The sequence below is a fragment of the Schistocerca serialis genome, chromosome 4 (genome assembly GCF_023864345.2).
Source record: "Schistocerca serialis cubense isolate TAMUIC-IGC-003099 chromosome 4, iqSchSeri2.2, whole genome shotgun sequence".
Classification (NCBI taxonomy): Eukaryota; Metazoa; Arthropoda; class Insecta; order Orthoptera; family Acrididae; genus Schistocerca; species Schistocerca serialis.
Window position 1 is genome coordinate 546,737,730 of NC_064641.1, and position 22,715 is coordinate 546,760,444.

Below are 22,715 nucleotides of genomic sequence, written 5' to 3' on the forward strand. Positions count from 1 at the left end.
TGAACCTTTTCTCATAAAAACTGGAGTACGTCAAGGTGACGGGCTATCTCCACTTCTGTTTAATATAGTCCTGGATAAAGTCATTAAGGAATGGGAAAAAGAATTAAAAAATCAATCCTACTGGAAACCAATCCATCTTGGTAGAACCAAAGACAACGTGGAGATATCTTGTTTAGCATTCGCGGACGACTTGGCCATACTTGCAGATGATGAAGAAATCGCCACCAAACAAATGGAGATCCTTAAGGAATGCGCGGATAAAGTAGGTTTACAAATTTCGTTTCAAAAGACAGAATTTTTCTGTACGAAATTCCATATACACAGTTTGAACACAAAATATGGAAAAATAAATAGAGTAAAACATTTTAAATACCTAGGTGAAATTTTGGAGCCAACCGGAGGAGAGAAAGTTGCACAGAAGATCAGACAACAGAAAATGAAGAGAGCATATGGTATGACACATGAAATATACAATAAAAAATGCATCTCCTCGAACACAAAAATCAGACACTACTGCGCAGTAATTAAGCCAGCAGCACTATATGCTAGTGAAACGCTCACACTCCAAACAAAATGTGATTTAGAAAAAATACTAAAAGAAGAACGCAAAATTATGAGAAAGATTTTAGGTCCAAAATTAACAGAAGAAGGATACCGGATACAATCAAGAAGAACCACAGAAACTATATCAAACCTGGCAGCAGACATAAGAAGGCGAAGATTAAAATTTTATGGACATGTCACTAGACTTCCCCCCACACGACTCACCAACAGAATTCTCACTTACATAGAAAAAGTCAAATCAACAACACCATGGATTAGCCAAGTAAAATTAGATTTACAAAAAGCAAATATTGAACTTAAAGATGTCAAAGATAGAAAAACCTTTAGAAATAAGGTGGAAAAGTGGATTGTATTGTCGGAGAAGGAAGCACTAAAGAGACCAGAGACCAGGAACAAAATGGACAGAAGAAAGAAAAAGAAAACATGGAGAATGAAAGAAGTATGGAAGAAACGACGTCAGAAAGCTTTGCGTGATCCTTCTGGGTCCATTCGCGATAAGTAATGTGTGTGTGTGTGTGTGTGTGTGCCGGCCAGTGTGGCCACGCGGTTAAAGGCGGTTCAGTCTGGAACCGCGCGACCGCTATGGTCGCAGGTTCGAATCCTGCCTCGGGCATGGATGTGTGTGATGTCCTTAGGTTAGTTAGGCTTAAGTAGTTCTAAGTTCTAGGGGACTCATGACCTCAGATGTTAAGTCCCATAGTGCTCAGAGCCATTTGAACCATTTGTGTGTGTGTGTGTGTGTGTGTGTGTGTGTGTGTGTGTGTGTGTGTGTGCATATTTATTGATGTGTATGGCTACTGTAAATTTGTATGTTTCTGACTCGAGAATTATAATAATTACGTGAAACGATTCTATGGCACAGAAGTAGTTTCGTTTCCCGTCGTGACAAATGATTAGCACACATCACAGACCTCCAAGTGAAGATTCACGATTGTGAGTAATACTTGGTGAGGCAAGCGGAGGCTGATAAAGGACAGGAGGTGGATGTGAAACTCGTTAGTAAATATGTTTATATTATCTTCAGGAATGTTTATTACTTTGTACGATAATTTCCTGAAGTTGCTCCTGTTGTCACCGGAGCTTCTCAAACACTCTGCAAGTAGTGTTAGCATAGCTTTCGTCCTCGGACTTGTCTGAGAATACTCTTGATTTCCTCAATCCCTATGCCACGGATTCGAAGTCGTGCTGAATACTAATGATCCCCAAATTTTCTTCCATAAACTTTAATGCTTTTAAATTAAACGTTTTTCGACATTTCAAATCTTTACTCTCTGCTGATAGATTTCTCCGAAATATTGTGTGTGACGTGGTTGTGAGTAACTTAGCTATGTCTATGCGTGAGAAACATAGTTCCGAATTAGAAGAATTCGTCCGCACTTGGGGCACCCTCTCCTTCAGTATGATAATGCCAGACCACACACGAGTGCTGCGACATTTGCAACAAATTGACGCTGTAGGTTCACTGCCAGCGATAATCTTCCATACAGTACCGACGTTGCCCCACCGCAGTTTCCTCTGTCTCGAAGACTTAAGAACCCATTTACGGTTCGATAGTGATGAAGCCGTGCTAGGATAGGTGAGGTTGTGGTTCCTTCAACAAAGTCAATTTGATGGTATCAAAAACTAATCTCTCATTGGGAGAAACATGTTCATCACCAGGGTGGCTATGTTGAGAATTAAATATAGTTGACATGAAGAATAAATATGTAGAATATCAATGACGTTTGTTTGATTTAAAAGGCTAAAATAATTTCCGCACAAAAATTCGGGGCATCATTTTTCAGCATACCGTCGTATTGAGTCACAACGAACTGTTTACGGACGCGGATAGACTTCTCGCGAATGTAAACATTCTTTGTGGACGATACCGATGCCCGCAGCACTAACTGCCAGTGTTTGCCCCTAATTTCAGCATCCGTGCAGGAGGTCTATGTTTACTGAGGCAGCTCCGGCGGCGGCTGACCTCACGCAAACAGCCCCTAACTGAATCACGAAACTGTGTTTACTGTCAGGGTAGAGAGCCAACCGGAATTAGAGGTCACATCGATTTCAGATAGATGTAATCGGGAGTTTATTTAACGAGAGTACCTACCACCAGTGCAAACTTTCACTCTTCCAACAATTCAGCCTGTTAAACGCACGAATCAGATACCTCATTTCTTGTGGTTTCCATTACGTTATAGTAAAATGTGCTGCTGGAAGCAGATTTCTGTAGTGCATAAGGCTATCAGAGCAAACTGTATGGCAACGATAAACAGCTGCTGTTATATCTCATAGAGTAACTTAAATCTTCTGTACACCACAGACATACACACACACACACGCATACACACATGCTTTCGTTAGAAACTTTAAATAAGCACTGTCATTTCTCGTAAAGAAGTGATTCAGCCTGAAATTAACCATTGCAAAAATAAAAGCTACTCATCTGCTTCATAGATTATCGCCAAATACATACGAATAGACATAGCGAAAACATACGGTGATTGTTTCTCCATAAGATGCTTAACTGTTTAATGCTTGCTACCTGCCTTCATGAATACCACTAAAGAGACAATTCATTCGTACATTAGTGCAGCTTAAACGATTCACGCTACAAACCTGGGATTAAAACAGTAGCCTTTTTTTGTTCTATAACGAGTCAGCATTAACGTACTAACAACGCAGTGAGATCGAATTAAGAATTTCTCAGAGAATGATGATGCGAATTGTGGCAAAGCGACTTTCTCCAAAATGAAAATTATCAACCCCTAGAGAAACTAGAGAAATGTGAGGAAATGTCAACATTTAAAGCTAAAAAGTTAGTTGTAAGTTCCAATTTACACACATCACGTATCGAGTCATTCCAAATCAAAATACCAGCTTCCCAGCAGGCGCAGTGTGCGCACAGATGTAATTAAATAGCAACAGCAATGGTATAATGGTGTTGAAAAATATAATGAAATGCTTGACTGGCGAGTTCGAGGAAATATAATTGAATTCGTTTCTTCAGTATTTGCAGAACAAAATTTTTGTGGTTTAAGGTGCGGGACCAAATGCTAGATTGGTTTGACCATAATGTTGACATTTAAGATATCCCAATTGGCTGAGAATACGAGAGGCACGTAATACACAGAAGGAGCGAAAGGCTCGACCAAGCCATGTTTACACAGTCGGATATTGTGAACTGGCCAAAAAAGTGACGTCTACATTTCATCGTAACATGCGAAGGAAACCCTCTCATGAATCCGCGTCTATGAAGGTCAACAACGATAAAAGGTCCACAAATCTAGTCTGCCATCTTCCTTTAAGGTCCTTACTAATTAGGTAGTTAACAAGAGTATCAAAAAAGTTTAAATTACCACCTAACTAAAGATTCTAGTAACATTACGTGGCTCAAAGTTCGACAGTTGCATGAAATAGACGCCATTGCTCGAGTAATCATATCTAAAATTTACAAACTTCACCCTACTGGATGGGGCTAATGTCTTTGCACTTGTTACAGGTCCTATTTGGTAGACAGACATTTTTGCAGTTCCAACTTGAAACGTACCATCGTCGATTGGTCGTTCACAAGTGTCATAAATACACGGCCCAGTCGTATTACTGTGACGAACGCCTATGTTCGACATCAACGCGCAATAAACCCTCACAGACGAGAGGGGGTAGCCCTAGCAATGACGAGGCTATAAAAAGGGCCCATGGAACACACAAAACAGTACAGTCGTTGTCATAAGGCGAAAGAGAAGCGATTTATCTGACGTTCAAAAGGGCATGGTCGTTTGCTTTCGGGCCAATGGGGCGAGCACTTTAGAAGCGCCTCAGTTTGTAAACGTAAGGCGTACCGTTGTGGCTAAGGTATACTGTGCACGGCAGAAAGGCGCTATCCAAAACTGGCACCGAGACAACGAGACAACTGTGGTGCACCAAGGACCACTAAACACAGGGATGATAGACGCCTGCAGAGATTTGCATGGGAGAGTGGACGGGCAACTGTTGAGCAAGTGACCGCCTAGATGAACCAAGGGGCTACCAACAGTGTCTCCTCAACGACCGCTCAGTGGACGTTGCCTCGGCAGCAGTCACCTGGGTCATGCACCCATGCTGATGGACACGTGCTGACTGCTATTCATTGGCGACCAAGGCTGGAATTGGCACGCCAGTATCACAACTGGACGTCCACTAAATGAAGGTAAAAGTTACATCTTATGCTCCATTGACACGTGGCTGTTGACGAGGTCAGTGTGAAACGTCTGAAAGCATGCACCCTGCAGCAATCGCCGGAAGTGTCTTGACCGCAGAAGGAAGCGTTATGGTTCTGGAAGGTGGAAAGCATGTATTCTTAGGACCATGTTCACCCTTATATGAAGTTTCTTTTTCCTCACCACGAAAGCTTCTACCGGAAGGACAATGCAATGTGTGAAGCAACTCACAATGGAAGTGCATTGTTCGAAAGCGACAGAACGAGTTTTGCCGTATTCCCACTCGGTGGATTTGCACCCAGCCGAGAAACTGTGGGTCTACCTCGACTGAGCTGCTCGCGCCATGGACCATCAACCGAGAAACCTATCGCAGCTGACCACGGCACTGGAGTCGGTATGGCTCCACATACCTGTCGGTAAATTCCATGACCTCCGTGACTCTCTTTCTGCACATCAGATTTCTGACAGGTGGTCACATTAATGCCACTGGGCTTGTAAGTCAGTTATGACTGGCGATGGAATTCCGTAGGAGGCTAACGAGTATCTCTTGGTCTGGTGATTTACCCTTTCTAGCTAAAGAGTGAGAAACATTTTGATGAAGAGCAAGGTGAACTGTACTCATTATACTGTTAATTCAGAAATTTCGTGTGTTGAGAGTTTCATTACAGTGTGCAGTGTGTAAAGACGGATCTAAGCAAGTCCTTAAGGTTTCTCGGTATGTTCACAGTATACATTAATAAGCGAAATCATTAAGACCATATGCTTAAAACGGTGCTGGTCCATATTCAGTACGTAATACAGAAACGATTCTGAGTGGTACGGCTTGGTAGTCTACCTGACGTATTTTACCGCAGATGTATAAGCCGAAATCAAGCAATTCTAGTAAATTACAGTCCTTTGGTTTGTAGGCATGGAGATCCAATGTTTAACGTCGGGATCAGAACGAGCGAATTTGGTGGCCAACACATTGACACAAGTTCACTATCATGCATCTGAAAGCACTGTAACACTATTCTGATCTTGTGGCTCTGACGGTTATCTTTCTGAAAGATGTTATCACCATCAGGGAAGACTTCAAGCGTGAAGCGACACAGTTGTCTCGCAACAAAAATCATGTAGTCACAGTTGTCATGGCGGTTTGTAATACTACCACGTAGCCCAATGAAAACACAGGTGGACGTCTTTCATAGCGATACTGACCGCCAATGGACAGCGTCGGTGGCACAATTCCTCTTTTGATCGGTTTCTCGCCTGGATGACCAAAAAAAAAAAAAATGGTTCAAATGGCTCTGAGCACTATGGGACTTAATATCTGAGGTCATCAGTCCCCTAGAACTTAGGACTACTTAAACCTAACTAACCTAAGGACGTCACACACACCCATGCCCGAGGCAGGATTCGAACCTGCGACAGTAGCGATCGCGTGGTTATAGACTGAAGCGCCTAGAACCGCTCGGCCACACCGGCCGGCCCTGGATGACAATGTTGCCAGAAACGATAATCGAGTTTATGCTACAAAAACATGATTCCCCGCCAAAGTATGTTTTCATTGATCAACGATCGAATCTCTATGACCACGTGGGCATTGCAGTGTTAATGTAACGTTCTTTATATGTTACTGAAATACTTCAATGAAGCCTGAAATGGGAAAGCATACAAAACTAGAGTTGTCGTGTAGCGTGTTGTAACTGCAAATGGTGTGGTTAATCTGTGTTATTGTTGCAAAATTTTATACGAAATGCGTAGAAAATGCAACTCCCAATACCAATGAAGAAATGCAACCACTGCAAAATACATTCAGTCCTTTAGGTACTGAATCCTCTGGCCCTGTACAAAACTGATAAATGTGGTCCCTGTGCACAGAACATATAAATAAAGCTGTCTTACCTCAAAAGCAGCAACGGTGGATCGCGTTATATTCTGATTTCTCATGAAGAAGAATAAAATATACTAGCTACAGGCTCAGCGGTGTGCGATATTAGCCGTAATGCTTTGAAACATATATGAAATTCTTTTGGCTGATAAATGAAAAACATTTAAGAAAAATTCAATGTTTTTAAAAAACATATAAGCTCGAGAGGGAGGCGGTAGTGATTTGGGTGAATTACTAACACTGACTTTTTCAATAGTAAAGTTGTTTTCGAAGATAAGTTTCGGTTTTCAAAAAATCTGACAACTGAACTTGCATTACTCAGAAAAATTACATCCTTTTTTACTAAATGAAATCTTTTCTTTGCTGACTTAGTCACAAACATTGAGATTTGTAGAGCACAACACAAAAAAACATAAGGACATATCATAAAATTACGTGCACCTCTGTTAACAAATCTTAGAGAAACATTACGAAAGGGAAATATCCAACTAGCCTATACATCAAATCTGTTCACGTACGTTCTGGGGTTACTCAACATAGAACACATTGTTACCAGTTATCAGCCAACTCATTTACACGAACGTACTGGGAAAAGGAATGTAATAAAAATTTAACTTCTTTACCTTAATTGCTAGAAGACTTCTGCTTCCACTCTTATATTTCCAATAATACATGACTCGTAAAGCTTTTTTGTAATATGAACCCACTAATTCTTTCTTGTCATAATTAAATTTACTTTCCATCATTTCACTTTACATTCCATTTTAAATCTCTCATCATTTTAACTACCTATTTTATGTGCTGTGTAACACGAAATATTGGTAAGAGAAAATTCCAACACTATAATCTAACACTTGGTGGCTTTAAGGAGGACACCACAAAAACTGCCTACTGGATACTCTTTCACTTACAGACTGATACACGCTCACTGCTTTGCGTCAAGTGATCTCTTACTAAAATCTCAGACCAGAAGCTGTATGAAACTTTCTGGCAGATTAAGACTGTGTGCCAGACCGAGACCGGAACTCGGGAGTTTTGCTTTTCGCAGGCAAGTGCTCTACCAACTGAACTACCCAAGCACGACTCACGCCTGCGAGGAGAGATTCTGTAAAGTTTGGAAGATAGGAGACGAGGTACTGGCAGAAGTACAGTTGTGAGGACGGGGCCTGAGTCGTGCTTGGATAGCTGAGTTGGTAGAGCACTTGCCCGCGAAAGGCAAAGGTCCCGAGTTCGGGTCTCGATCCGGCACACAGTTTTAATCTGCCAGGAAGTTTCATATCAGCGCACACTCCGCTGCAGAGTGAAAATCTCATTTTCGCAAAAGCAGTATCTTTGGTTCTGGGGTCGTGAAAAGTCAGCGATCCGCTTTATAGAGCCCATCACAGACATACGTCGTTTACAATATAATACACACATAAAAAAAAGCTTTGCATCACTTCGGTTCCGAGAGTTCCGGAACATGTACAAAAACTGGAATAGACATCAACGTAAACTTCATTTCTGCCCTTTTTATTGGTCATGGAAACCACACATTGCATATTGTACCACAATGAAGCGAGACGTTCAGAAATGGTGGTCCAGATTTCTGTACACACCGGTACCTCTAATACGAAGTAGTAGGTCGTCTTGCATTGATGCACACCTGTATTCCTCTTGGTATACTATCCACAAGTTCATCAACGCACAGTTCGACCAGACTGTGCCACTCTCCAACAGACTCGGCCAAGATCTCTCACAGTGGTTGGTGGGTCACGTCGTCCATAAACAGCCCTTTTCAATCTATCCAAGGCATCTTCGATAGTGATTATGTCTGTAGTACATGTTGGCCACTCCAGTCGAGCGATGTCGTTATCGTGAAGGGCGTTCACAATATGTGCACGATGGGGGCGCGAATTGTCGCCCATGAAGACGAATACTTCGCCAATATGCTGCCGATATGGTTGCACTATCGGTCGGAGGATGACTTTCACGTATCTTACACCCGTTACGGCGCCTTCCATGAACACCAGCGGCGTACGTCGGTCCCACATAATGCCACGGCATAACATCAGGGAACCTCCACCTTGCTGCTCTCGCTGGACAGTGTGTCTAAGGCGTTCAGTCTGACCGGGTTGCTTCCAGACACGTCTCCGGCGATTGTCTGGTTGAAGGCTTAAGCGACAATCATCGGTTAAGAGAACGTGATGCCAATCCTGAGCGGTCCATTCGGCATGTTGTTGGGCCCATCTGTATCGCTCGGTATGGTTTCGTGGTTGCAAAGATGGACCTCGCCATGGACGTCGGGAGTGAAGTTGCGCATTATGTAGCCTATTGCGCATAGTTTTAGTCGTAACACGACGTCCTGTGGCTGCACGAAAAACATTATTCAACATGGTGGCGTTGCTGTCAGTGTTCCTCCGAGCCATAATCCGTAGGTAGAGGTCATCCACTACAGTAGTAGTCCTTGGGCGGCCTGAGCGAGGCATATCATCGGAAGTTCCTTTATGTATCTCCTCCATGTCCGAACAACATCGCTTTGGTTCACTTCGAGACGCCTGGATACTTAGATTGTCGAGAGCCCTTCCAGGCACAAAGTAACAATGCAGTTCCGATCGAACATCGGTATTGACCGTCTAGGCATGGGTGAACTACAGAGATCACGAGCCTCCTTCCTGGTGGAATTACTAGAACTGATCGACTGTCGAGTCCCTTCTGTCTAATAGGCGCTGCACATTCACGGTTGGGCGGGTTCAGTGACTTCCCTGAACAGTCAAAGGGACTGTGTCTGCTATACAATATACACAGTCAAGGTCTATCTTCAGTAGTTCTGGAAACCGGGGTGATGCAAACCTTTGTTTGATGTGTGTAGTTTTATTTTAGATTACATTAGTATCATTACAATATTCGGGCGCCAGATATAAGTGTGCCCCAGTAGATTGCTTTCAAACATGATAATACTTACGATTCGTCTGCTGTTGAGCCTCATGTTCAACAATGTGCGCTGAACGATGTACCCGGAAACACTAGTGACTGCACCGCCATTGAAGTGTGTCGTCGGCTCTGTCACAGATCGTCACCTATCCTGCTTTACAGAGCGGACAAGCCTCCGATTTCCACGTTCTGTCATCAGGCGTGGGGGTCTGACACCTTGTCGCCCACTCGCGCCTTCCACGCCTTCAGTTAGTTTCCGTAGGCACTCACAATAGTAGCACGCGAACAGCTCATCAGCGTCACCGGGTCAGAGGTGCTCGCTATCAGGCACTGGGTCATATCAATGTGCCCTAAGTGGAAGTCGCTTATATCAGCCGATTTCCCCATTTTATGCAAGCACCCTCGTTGGTATAAATTCTCCATTTGCGGCAGCTCCGATGGACAGCATTCATCTTTGCGGTCGGAAGTGACCATTATGTTTAGGCTCATCAGTCTATGTGTTTCCTTAAATAATGAACATGTTTGAGAAGAATGACATGTGAGAAACACAATTTCTTTGTTTTCACGTTTATCATAAATGTTTCGATGTCGTTGCGCCAGCATCAGTAATTCAAAAATGACGTCTGAATACAAGCTGCTGTGTCAGTAATTTTTATTTAAGTCTGCAGGCTTTCGTGGCCGTTGCCACTGAAGTTAAAATCTTCAGGCTTATTACGCCGCGTCAAGTTTCCTCTAAAATGTTCGACCTTTGGACCCCTCTGCTGGGGTCTTCCTCAGGAACTTCCGATGTCCACTGCTGCTAGAACACTGTCAGAGACGAGTGTCGCGTCATCTTATAAAGGGGAAAAGGAGAGTTTTCCCGCATTCGTGCTGCAGAAGTTATACAATTGATTAAAAGTCTGATGGCTGGCCGGCCGCAGTGGCCGAGTGGTTCTAGGCGCTTCAGTCCGGAACCGCGCGACTGCTACGGTCTGAGGTTCGAAACCTGCCTCGGGCATGGATGTTTGAGATGTCCTTAAGTTAGTTAGGTTTAAGTAGTTCTCTACGTTCTAGAGGACTGATGACCTAGTCCTATAGTGCTCAGAGCCATTTGAACCATTCTTATGGCTACCATCGGTGGGGCATAGTCATAGGCAAATATTCTCGCACTGATGCGGAAGAAGGGGCGTTGTTGGCTAAACGCCTGTGGATAATATTGCTAGCCTATCGTCATTGGATAGAAAGGCACTATTCCACAATTGCGCTGGAGAAGGGTTATTGGTTGAAATTCCTCCTACTGTTATTGGTCGGTGGTCATCATTGGCTAGATTCGAAACGGACAGAGCAAGAGTGGGGTAATGTTTAATCAAAATATTGTTTCCGCTGAGGTGACTTGCAGCGCATTGTTCATGTCTCTCGCATATTCAGTCCCTTGATGGCGGGGAGCCACGATTCCGGAAAGCTATAGCCGTCCTCTCTATTGAAATTAGATGCGTTCTTAGTAATTTCAACCGCTTTTCGGACCTTTCTTCTATAAATATTTGTGTTCTTACCCAGCACACGTACGTTATTAAAGTCGATGTCAGAGCCACTGTTCTGATGATGTTCAGCTACTGCCGATTTTGCACTCTGTTTTAGCCGCGTGTGCCGTTCGTGTTCCTTAATGAGTTCTTTAACAGTTATAACCGTTTCGCCTACATACGCTTTGCCGCAGTCACATGTCACTTGATAGGCGCCTGCATTGTGGAGGCAATCAAGTGCACCCGTTTCCCGTCGGAAAGAATCTTTTGGTCGACTCTGTTCACTGTTGTTGAGTCGGCCATAGTGGTGCTTTGATCATCACTGCGGGGGCAGTTTTTGTACATAGCCTATCTCCTGTATTGTCACATCACACGAATGTTTTCGGAGTGGACACAGATGTCCGAAACTAGTCACCATCCAAAACTAAAGAAAGATACTTCTCATTGCAACTTGTGACGGAGGTCTAGCCATTTACTTCGACATATAAAATTGTTTGGTAGCCATTAGATCTTTGATATCTGTAACAGTACGCTCCAAAGACAGGTTTAGTGTGCCAAAAAATATTTAGGAAGTGTAACTCTGTTATAAACAACGGAAAAAGCATTAACATAAGTTGGAATAAACCATGGCAAAAGCATTAACTTAAGTGGGAATAAGGTCCCTTCCTATACAAGTCTGTAGGAGTATTATACATGCAGTTGAGCGAAGGGGGCTTTATGTAGATAGTTAAGTACATAAACTAGACTCCTGGCCGTACGCTCGATGTAAACATACAAAATTTTACACTACGGGGCAGTGCGTTTGTCAAAGGACTGAAGCTCCAAATTACGTCCTTGGTTAATTGAAGTTCAAACTGAGGGACTTAAAATGGACGAAACGAGCGCATGAAGTTAGCAGATACGAGTCCGTAGAAATAAATGGTGGTCGGAAAGCGAGTCTATTAACGCGATGGCCGCGGCAGTTGGGACTGTGATTTACCGAGCCACAGTCACGTACCGCCATCCCCCGAAGTTCACAGTTACTGCACCCTCCGGTTTATGTGCATGTAATTGAGGCTAATGTCTCCCAGCACAATGTCCATAGCAGTGATAAAGCGGCAGCAGGTTGGGGGGAGGGTCGAGGAGAATGTTTCGAAGTAGGACGGCGTGGTAGAGGCCGACGTTAGAAACTGGCTCCGCTACCTGAAACAGTTCTGTGCCGCTACCGATGTTACTGCTACTGCTGCTGCTGATGCTGTTAGAGCTTCCAAAGCTCGTCTCTCCTGTGTGAAGCGACCCTTGCTGTCCCTCCTTTTTGCTGGAGGGGCTGCCTGAGTCAATCCGCACAAGCTCTCTTAACAACGGCTCCGCAAACGTAGTGCGCAAGCGAACTGAAGCAGTGTTCCGCGACTTTCATTTTTACCTCTTAAGGAAATACGATATTCGGGAAGTAATGGGAGCACTGCACTCCGTCCCTATACTTTGCAGCTAAACACCAGCGTTTGGCAGCCAGTAGTTAATCAGTATCGCACGTTCGAGTCCTGGTCCGCCACACACTTTTAATCCGCCACTAAGTTTCATTATAACCATCTACTTAATAGCGTGCTGATCCACATCTGTGCCGAGAAACTAAGACCTGAAATATCAATTATGTGTGTGTGTGTGTGTGTGTGTGTGTGTGTGTGTGTGTGTGTGTGTGAGTTCTGAAGGGATCAACTGCTGAGGTCAGCGGTCCCTAGACTTGCACACTACTTTAACATATGCTAAGAACGACATACACACCCATGGCAAAGGGAGGACTCGAACCTCTGGCGGGAAGGACCGCGCAATCCGTGACATGGCGCCTCAAACCGCGCGGCCATTCCTCGCGGCGAAATATCAATAACTGGAATAGAATTGTCTTCAGTGGTGAGTTCCGCTTCGAATTGAGCCCAGCGAAGACGTCTCTGGCGACTCTCTGGAAAGTAGTGGCATACCAAGACGACTATCCCCCGCCTTAAGACCTGAAAGCGAGGAGTAGTGGTATGTGGTGCCAGTTCATTTCAGAGCGCGGCACGCTCAGAGCTCAGTGGTATGTCGACAATATTCTACGCCCTATCTTGTTAGACTTCATAGCAAGCCGTCCTGAGTTTACATTTCAGTAGGATAGTGCCCGCCCCCACACGGCGATTTTTTACAGTTTGGTTTTCCTGCTTGCCAAATTGAGAACATTTGGAGCGTTATGGGCGAGATCCTCCAACCATCTCGGGATTTTAACCATCTAACTGGCAGAGTTTGGCACGATAGGACGACATACAGTAACTCCAGCAATCAATGCCAATCGGAGTAACTGCTTGTGTAAGGGCCTGATGTACTGCTTTGTTAGTAGGCTTCTATCACGTGGTATCTTCTTTTTTCTACACTGATCAGCCGTTATGATCACCTACCTAGCAGACAACAAGTCCATCTTTGCACGGATAACAGCAGCGGTGTGTCATGGCATGGAAGGAATGAGGCCATGGTAGGTCGCTGGAGTGAGTTGCCACAACATATGCTCACACAAGTCACCAAATTCCCGTAAATTACGGGGAGGGGAGCAATGATCTCTGACTGAACGATCAGTCATACCCCAGAAGTGGTCGATTGGGTTCATATCTGGCGAGCAGGGGGCCAGCAGAGTAATTGGAACTCGCCACTGTGTACCTCGGACCACTCAATCAGACTATTGGACTTGTGGGATTGCGCATTATTTTGTTGAAAATGCCACTGCCGTCTGGAAACTTGATCGTCATGAAGCAGTGTATGTGGTCTGCAACCAGTGTACGATACTCCTTGACCGCTACGGCGACTTGCACTGGACTCGTGGACGCCTACGTGAATGATCGGCAAAGCATAATGGAGCCGCTACCAGCTTGTTTACTCCAGCAGTACATGTGTCAAGACGCTGTTACCCAGGAAGACGACGGCTTCGCCCTATTCCATCGGCATGACGAAGAAGGTATCGTGATTCATGAGATTACGCAGCTGTCTCCCACTGCGCCAACGTCATCCACCGATGGTCACGTGCTCATTTCAGTCGTAGTTGCCGATGTCATGGTGTTAACATTTGCACTTGCATGGATCGTTAGCTGTGGAGGCTCATTGTTATGAGTGTTCGGTGCACTGTGTGTATAGACGCACTTGCTCTCTGCCCAGCATTCATGTCTGAGTTGGTTCCGGCACAATTCTGCGCCTGTTCTGTTTTACCAATCTGACCAGTCTACGACGTCCGACTTATGTAATGACGGGTGGCCGCCACCGCCAAACCTCAAGACGTCTGGGCGTCTTTTCAGCTTGGTTTCGCTACGTATTGAAGACACTCACGACAGCACTCCTCGACCACACGAAATTCTACTGCAAAGCTTCCGGGCCTTCGAAATCTTCCATTGTTGAGGCTCAGACAGATACAGCGCGCCTCCCCCATTCTGTACATCCACAGCACGCTCTCTGATACTACAAGCACCGTGCGTGTGTCTAACTAGCAGCCATTCTTCGCTAGGTGACCCTTCTGTCGCCTGGACCGTTTTATATCGATACTAGGGCGGTAGTAAAAATGCTCTGGCTGATCAGTGTAAGCCTGATGGAGGGCTATGGTTAAGAATAATTTGTAAAATGAAGAAGATTACTGGTCAGACTGCTCCGCTTTATTTACTCGGTTGAATTTTGTGCTCTATATCTGCGTGTGAGTTGTGTTATTCTATTGTATCAGTCGGAGCCGGTACGACATCTCTCACTAACTTCCCGTGATCTAGGATCGATGAGGTTGAAAATTATTAAATTCTTGAAATCTGGTTATTAGATCACGTTAGGTTCTATCGAATATCACATTTTGTTCATACTAAAGATATACGCTGTATTAGATCTGCTTGTTAAGATAAGACTGGATTACATTTCGTACGATGAGAGCTTGCCTTTATAAGGTATTTATGATTTCGCGGTCGTAAACTGTCCCTACCCGAAGCAATACATCCATTTTCGCAATTATTCCAATATTATCCAAAACCCCAAGCGGAAGTATGGATTTTCAGAGAGTCGTATCACGCGTTCTGTTGATCACAAGGATAAGTGGTCAAGTTCCTTAGATAGCCCTTGGCCTAGGGGCTATTTGTATAGCTGTTGGAAGCTCGTGCGTACAGTAGTTATCCTACTGTACAGGGTCAAAATTTAAACATTTCACACTTCCTCTAGCCCGGTAAAATTGGGAGAAACGGTTCGTTCTTTTGCGGTTCGTATGGTCTAGGTTTTACCTTAGGTGGTTCATAAAAACAGCACTCGTTCGAGGGTGGTTTCTGAATAAAACCCGAATAAAACATAATATTTGGGTACGAAAAGTACCAGTTGTGGGGATGGATAATTCTCTTATTTATATTCATACTCGTCGAAATTTTTACCATATGTACCTAGGTAATTTTTTGGGTATCATTACCCGTTACTGAGATCCAGAAGTTCAAACTCAACCTAGATAAGAAAGTTAAATATGTAGATACTATTCGATAAGACGTAAATTTAGTTTCACCTGAAGACGTTAAAACATGACAAGGATTCTAGCGTCATCGAAAGGGTTCTCAGTTCATAGTCACCAGACTATGTCTTTAGTCAGTATTTTTGTACCAATAAAATCATTATGACACACTATCCCTATATAATGGAAACTTCAAGCCCGTCTAAATATGCCAAAACTGCTACTTCAGTAATACAACATGGGCTAAAAAGGGACTTAACATGCCTGGGAGGAGCTTGTGACCAGACGTAAAGGTTTTCCTGGTGAATAAATTAATTGCCACGAAAAAAAGTTGTAAACAGATGAGGATTTAGCACAACGTGTTTGCATGGTAGTTAACCTTCCCGGTCACTGAACAAGGTATGGCGTCGTGGGTTGCTGCGCTGATCATCAGACTATTACGTATGGTAACAACGTATCACAGAGTCATGTTGGTTGCACGTGAGAAATGTTGCAGCCCTGTCGAATGGCACTTATTTCTGAGCTTAACTCTTGCGCTCACTGAGACTAGATGAATACAAACTTGGGAAACAGCCTCAGTGCACTGCGGATCGCTACGTGTGAGAAGCTAACACAAATTAGTAAAATTTCATGCTTCCATGCAACTTTTCATTTGTAATTTATATTCTATACTAAAATATATAAGTTCTCTTTATACGCGTTGCTCCAGTTATATGGAAGTGTGACCCGTGTAACGACTTCTGAGACATTATTTCGAGTCAAAAAGCGGTAGAAATATTTTAATAGTTATTCTATATTTCATTTGCACGTCACTATATCAAAGCTCGCACATTACCACTTATGAAACCGACTGACATTTTGTACAAAACACACGCACCTTTCACTATTTAGCTCTGCATTACGTCTCTATCAAATTGTTATCTTACTTCCGGTATTTTATACGCATTACCTGGGCATAATAGACAAATTTGTAAGTTTTATGAGCTGTATGACTAAATCAACTGAATTCTGGGCAAGGAGGTTTGGTTAATTGAACATACTTTGAACAATGGAGTAGCGTTAATGGCGCTGTATGAGAATTTGCAATGTACATCTGCGCAACCACTATCAGTGAAACGACAGATAAATGCATGGTATATTTACTTTATAACAGATTTTTGTCAAGTAATTTTCGTGGCGGTGGACGACTGCAATACATTAAATGTGTAAGAAAATTAATGTGTATGACATATTTATCATATCCTTGTCAAGCCTACAGCCGGATCATAATTACCTCTATATCCAGTAAGTATATAATCAAGGATTCACGCTCGTTAAATACAACTTTATACAAACGAACATTGGTGTTTATTACTGGTTTGTGGGATAATCAGCTCTATTACTGGTTTGTGGGGATAATAAGCTCACCTAGCCGGTCTGATTGTATTAAAATTATAATTTTTTTTTTCATTTCAAAATAATCCTTTAATATTCGACTACAATTCGTTGTAGCCTGCGTTCCGAGTAAGATCGTCGCTTCAGCTAAAGATGTATGTTCCTATGTGACCTGCTGACATTCCGCTATGTGGATAGCCCGTAGGGGGTGTCGGGAAGAGGTATCACTTGTTAACTGCTGACTGACACCTGGAGCGTGGCTTAAAGACTGGCTTCTCTCTGGTCATCACTTTCAGCTAAAAATGACATCATTCCTATCCTATTCTCCTTTATCACGTACTTGCCTCCGAGACCAGCTAACGAAGCTGGGGAAGCAACTGTATGAGCTCGTGTCCCGTGACAGATGTGACACCGAATGAAACCAGATTTTCAGTTTCTAACCATATAGAACAACGGAGCGTTAGAAAGCTATTATTCACTGGGTAGTTACCAGTGAAGACAGCCTTTGGTTAAGAGAAAGTCCCATTCATTTGTGAGGACTGCGGAATGGCGCGGAATGATGCACTTGTTTTTAATACTTTTTTTAAACAGCCTACTGAAAGTCAGGCGAAGGCACAAATAATGATTTCCATAAATACGGGCACTCGCCACGTTCCCGGGCAGAAGGCATTGTGACCGAGTGCAGAGCAGATAGCAGCTGAGTATTAAAAATTACGTCGAAGAAAATGATTTATTATCAAACAGGCAACCCCGTTACAAAAAGACGGTTTTTGTGAAACAAAACTAGCTCTCTATTCTCACAAACTAATGAGCTTATCTACAAGGGACGTCAAATTGACCCCACATTTTTGTATTTCCAGAAGTCTTTTGACATCGTTCCTTACAAGCGACTTTCATTGCGTGCCTACGAAATTTCCTTTCAGTTGTGCGACTGGATTCGTTATTTCCTACAAGATAGGTCAAAAATCGTAGTAACTGACGGAGTCATAGAGTGAAAAGGAAGTGATTCGTATCATTTCTCAGGGAACAATTACAGACCCTTTGTTGTTCCTGATCTACATAAGATATGTAGGAGACATCTTAGCAGCCTCTTAGGTTGTTTGCTAATGAATCTTTTACCGTCTCGTAATTCCAACAGAAGCTCAAAGATAAATGATTTAGACGAGATATCTGTATGGTGCGAATACTGAGAACTGACCCTACATAATGCAGAGCGTGAAACTAACCATATGAGCACTAAAAGGAACCTGAAAAACAGATGCACTATAAATCACACAAATCTAAAGGCTGTGAAATCAATTACGAATAACTTAAACTGGGACGAGGATGTGGATAACGTTGTGGGGAAAGCTGACCAAAGACTGCGATTTATTGGTAGAAAACTGAGGAAATGCAACAACTCTAATAAAGAGACTCCTTACATTACGCTTGTCCGTCCTGCTCTGGAGTACTGCTGCGCGGTGTGGCATTCGCTGACGCAGGACATCGAAAATGTTCAAAGAAGTGCAGCTCGTTTTGTATTATCGCCAAATAGGGGAGAGAGTGTCACGGGTATGTAAAGGGAATCATTGAAACAAATGCTTTGTTTGACAGTCGAACGGTAGAGAAGTCACATGGAGGTGGTTCGATTAATCCTTCGGTCACTTAATTGGAGCCGGCCGTGGTAGCCGAGCGGTTCTAGGCGCTTCAGTCCGGAACCGCGCGACTGCTACGGTCGCAGGTTCGAATCCTGCATCAGGCATGGATGTGTGTGATGTCCTTAGGTTAGTTAGGTTTAAGTAGTTCTGAGTTCTAGGAGACTGATGACCTTAGATGTTAAGTCCCATAGTGCTCAGAACCAGTTTGAACTTAATTGGGAATTGCAGAGTATTCTTGTAGATGTAGATGACTTTCTCACGGAGTACGCTACAAGCGCGTTGCGTCTGGAAATCATGTGTATTCCAGCAATTATGATGCCGAAAGCTCAAGAGAAGCTTCATTTTTAGCATGATAATTAGACATAGTGTGTTACGTGAACCAGGCGTACATTAGTAGAGACACCTGCCGCTATTCAACATCTCTGCACTTCGTATCGTAGTGAGGGGTCCGCCAGCATTCCTCCAGAGGCATCGTAGCCGCTCACCAATGAGATTTAATTGAACTCATGCTCTTGCCTGCTCTGTTCGCTGGCTATACCTCGTAGTAACTGAGGTCCGATTCGTCAAGTTATGGATGGTAATCCGTAACTATGAAAAGTATGCCTACGACATTCGAAGAATTAATGCTTCCTGCTGCCTTTGTGGCCACGGCTTCGTGTCTTCAGAGTCTGTAGGATTCTTATCCCTACTGTCTAGGTTTGTGGATGCCGAGATGCTACTATTTATACTACTGAACCAAGATCCACTGTAAAAAGAAATCTGTGAGGTTCTTATATGTGTGACTAAAGTACTGAATATGATTCGTGAGCAAGGCCATATTATAGAAATTTGCTTTCAGTTCTCGCTTGTACCGCTGCCTAGCTTTCACTAATGACTGTCATACTTATCTCATTTCTCAATGTGGATCAGCATGCAGAGATGTAAAAATAATTCCTGTTGGTGGATATGTCGTGTTCAGCACCTTATCATTCCATGCTACCTGCCATTTCAGAAAGGGCAATTGGCCCGCAGCCTCCAGCTTCACGATGGGCCAGCCACTGACGTAAAGGTATTTATTGGCGCTAAACCAGTCTGTGGGTCACGCCCACCTGATTAGCTGAGTGCCTAACGCGCTAATGTCTTGACCCTGTGTGTGATCTGGTAATTGACTGCTGAATCACTGCTTGCCGAAAATATCACAATATCACAAAAATACACTGACGGAAAAAATGTCATCATTATAAGGGAGTTGTGTGACGTAAACTAATGTTGGCAGGCGTGTTTTTACATCTGAAACATGAAGTCTCTTCAAATTTCGCGTCAGTCGCCTAACAGTGGCGCAAATAAGCTTTGCTTCAAATATGTGCTGCGATGGTCGTGGGCGTTAGTTACCTTTGATGTCAGTCAAAAATGCCTATAAGACGACAAATTATCAGCACCTCACTGAGTTTTAATTGAGGGCTACGAGATGCTACGTATTCCTTCCCCGATAATGCAGAAACACTTGGCAGGAATGTAGCCAATGTACACGACTGCTGGCAATGATGATCATGAGAATGTACGATCGCTAGAGGACCACAGTAAGACCGGACTCTGGACGGCCATGTGATGTTCGGCATATGGCTCTGGGGCATCGAACGACATCTGCAGTAGCAATTTCAGCAGCATTTGGCACGATAGTGACACAACGAATTGTTACAAATCGGTTAAGGATAGTTCAGAGAGAGAGAGAGAGGCAGGTTCTGTAGCATGCATTCCACTGACCCCAAACAACTGTCGTTTGCGACTTCAACGGTGTCAAGCGAGAACTCAGTAGAGGGCAGGGTGGAGGTCTGTTGTGTTTTCTGATGAAAGCTGGTTCTGCCTCGGTGCCAGAGATGGCGGTGTCTCTATTCAGGAGAGTCCAGTTGAGGGTCTGCAATCAACTTATATGCTCGCTAGATATAGTGTACATACGACTGATGATCTGTGGTACGATTTCATGGGATAGCAGGAGTACTTTCGTGGTTATCCTATGCACCCTGACTGCAAATTTCTACGTGAATCTCGTGATTCGACCTGTTGTGCGGCCATTCATTAACAGCATTATAAGGGATGTTTTCCAAGAGGATAACGCTCGGTCAGATACAGCTATTGCAGTCTAACACGCTCTTCCAAGTGTTGAGATGTTTCCTTGGTCTGCTCGAGCTCCAGATTTGTCTCCAGATGTGTTCATACGGGACATCATCGGACGACAGATCCAACATCATCCACAAGCAGCATTAACAGTCCTGACCAAGTGCAACAGACATGGAACGCCACCTCGCATCAGGCACCTGTACAACACAATACAAGTACATTTGCATGCTTACATTCAACATTCAGGCAGTTACACAGGTTTTTAATGTACGAGTATTTGACATTTGCCATTGCTTATCTCATGCTCACATTAACCTGTGATTTTGCAACGTTAATCACTTGAATTGATTACCTAGACAAAAGCATTTCCAAAGTTTCATTAGTCTTCATTAATCATTCTTTTGTGCTGGAATTTTTCTCATTAGTGTAGCAATGCCCCGTTTCGTAGTTTCATTAACTAGTTGTTATTTACAGAGGTTTTTTATACGCCTGGAAAATTGATACGAATGGAGTTAATGTGTCAGACCCACATAGCCGATATACAGTTCAGACTAACTTGGCATTGTAACCTAGGAGATAGTTGTGACATGTTTGGCATTTATTTGGTCGGACTTGCTTTGATAAACGTTCAGGTACAAGTTTATTTGGGAAGATGTTCGTTCTGTAACAAACTGCTCTATTAACTAACCTCTTCACGAATTAAATTTATTTTTGTGTGGCAGTTATTCTCTTATTTCGCTATCGCAACATATTTTTCTTACAATTACAGGTTTTGTCATTCCATGATCATTTGTATAACGAAGAGTTCATATCGCATGAGGCGAATTCCGCAGCTACCAACAAGCAATTGTCGTCGCCAAGCTTCAGACCTAGATGGCAACGGTAAGTGTGTTTCGAGGTGTTTTACTCAGACAACAAACAGCCTGGGCGTCAGCAAAAGTAAGTAGGTGTTTTTCTCACTCGGAATCTATGTGGTTCAGGATTAAGTTTTTTTTTTTTTTGGGGGGGGGGGGGCGGGAGGAATATTAATGGAAGGAAACGTTTTAAAAATTTTAAGTTTTCTAACTCATCAAGGCTGCGGTTGACAGTGATGTAGAACTTTTTAAAATACATCAGATTGGCCGCTGACTGTCTAAATGATTAATTTTCACTATTGTAATCTCGGCCTTAAGGTCAATACTGCAAAAGACTGCTTCATAAGATGTCAAATTTAAAAAAATCCTCCGATATGTATACATTTCGTCGTTGTATCTGAGTGTTTTCATCTGCATCTACATCATACTCCACAAGCCACCTAATGGTACGTGGCGGAAGGTACTGCGGATAACACAGACTGGTCTCCCCTACCGGATTCCACTCGCGAATAGCGTGCGGGAAGAATAATTATCAGTAAGCTCTATCTTACCGAATTTTCTGGTTGTCGTTGTTTTAGAATTTTGTAACATTCCTCTTAAGTAAAGTACCGAGTGCTTGTCGGGCATGATATATGTTTTTCATATTCCTTCTCCTGTGGCAGCTGTTCGCCAAACCTTTGGCGCACTCCTCTGTCTTTTAACGAGAAGCTTGAGGGCAGCCTCTGATGTAAGGCTAACGCCTCACTGGTGACTTGGTGTATATCAACTAAGAAGTAACGGCCTCCCCAACGCAGCCTCGTGACTGAATTTAGTACCGCTCAAAGAGATTAAACTTTCCAATCGCCATTTGGGCTCCCTCGGGCGTAATTTCCGTAAATGGGTGCAGCTGACGTTCAACAGCACAGACTTGTCACGTTGCCACTATGACACTCTACGTTAATGCCTCAGAGAGGCGAGAAAAGTGTGGTACCCGGAGTTTTATTTGTAGGTCAATAGAAGTGATCCAAAGCACTTCGTACAGAAGACTAAGAAGAAAGTATTAAACATCGCCGAGAGACAGCATATGCGGACAACACTGCAGGAAGTTTGAAGAATGTAAAGACGGATTCATATTTATTTTTACACTGCACGTTGTCTTTCCTTGTTGTATGGATATTGCTCACTTTCAGCAAAATAGTGTGGTAATTTTGGGCAAGTTCGTCACAATTTCTCTGCAGTAATTTAGATGCCTCTGCACCCTGTAAATGAATGCCAGTTTAGCGATGGT